Source organism: Cebus imitator, unplaced genomic scaffold (assembly GCF_001604975.1).
Source record: "Cebus imitator isolate Cc_AM_T3 unplaced genomic scaffold, Cebus_imitator-1.0 Scaffold235, whole genome shotgun sequence".
In the NCBI taxonomy this organism is placed as follows: Eukaryota; Metazoa; Chordata; class Mammalia; order Primates; family Cebidae; genus Cebus; species Cebus imitator.
In genome coordinates, this window is record NW_016107550.1 from 3210355 (window position 1) to 3211694 (window position 1340).

General features: G+C 48.7%; 1 protein-coding gene across 1 annotated transcript in view; it reads right to left on the reverse strand.

The window, feature by feature from the left end:
- Positions 1-1340, reverse strand: part of TMC4 (transmembrane channel like 4) — an 18892-nt gene that overhangs the window by 11572 nt on the left and 5980 nt on the right. The gene's annotated exons all lie outside the window — the stretch shown is intronic.

The window sequence follows — 1340 nt, forward strand, 5'->3', positions numbered from 1 at the left end:
CAGCTGGGCACGGTGACTTATGCCTGTAATCCCAGCAGTTTGGGAGGCCACGGCGGGTGGATCACCTGAAGTCAGGAGTTCGAGACCAGCCTGACCAACATGGCGAAATCTCGTCTCTACTAAAAATACCAAAACAAAAAAAAATAGCTGGGTGGCGGGAACGTGTAATCCCAGCTACTCGGGAGGCTGAGGCAGGAGAGTTGCTTCAATCTGGGAGGCCGAGGTTGCAGTGAACTGAGATGGCACCACTGCACTCCAGTCTGGGTGACAGAACAAGACCCTGTCTCAAAAAAAAAAAAGGTTAGGGAGAAAGGGTTACCTTGTCCTTGTGAGGAGAAAGGGGGCATCAGAGGAGGGGCACACAGGGTGCTGTCATGCTGTGTTCCCTGCCCTAGCTGAAGTTTATCCGGGCTCTCACTTTATGAATACAGTTGTCCCTCAGTATCCATGGGGGGTTGGTTTGAGAACTCCCCAAGAATACTGAAATCTGTAGATGCCAAATTCCTTATGTAAAACGGTATAGTATTGGCATATGCAATACACACATCCTCCTGTGTTATTACCATTATTATTAGAGATGGTGTTTCACCCTTTGCATCCAGGCTAAAGTGCAACAGCGCGATCTGGGCTCACTGCAACCTCCGCCTCCCAGGTTCAAGCGATTCTTCTGCCTCAGCCTCCCAAGTAGCAGGGATTACAGGCACCACCCACCACACCCAGCTAATTTTTGTATTTTTAGTAGAAACATGGTTTCACCAGGTTGGCCAGACTGGTCTCGAACTCCTGGAGAGTCAGGTGGTTTGCCTGCCTCGGCTTCCCAAAGTGCTGGAATTATAGGCATGATGCACCGTGCCCAGCCTGTTTTTTAGAGATGGAGTCTCACTCTCTGTTGCCTAGGCTGGAGTGCAATGGCACGATTTCAGCTCACTGCAACCTCTGCCTCAGCCTCCCAAGTAGCTGGGATTACAGGTGACCACCACCCCACCAGCTAATTTTTGTATTGTTACAAATAGTAGAAATGAGGTTTCACCAAGCCGAGCACGGTGGCTCATGCCTGTAATCCCAGCACTTTGGGAGGCTGAGGTGAGTGGACCACCTGAGGTCAGGAGTTCGAGACCAGCCTAATATGGTGAAACCCCATCTTTTAAAAAAAAAATTTTTTTTAAAAAGAAATGAGGTTTCACCATCTTGGCCAGGCTGGTTTTGAACTCCTGACCTTCTGATCCACCTGCCTCGGTCTCCCAAAGTGCTGGGATTACAGGTGTGAGCCACTGCGCCCAGCCTCTTTAGTTTTTTATTGTAAATTTTTTTTTTTTTTTTTTTAAGAGACTGGGTTTCTC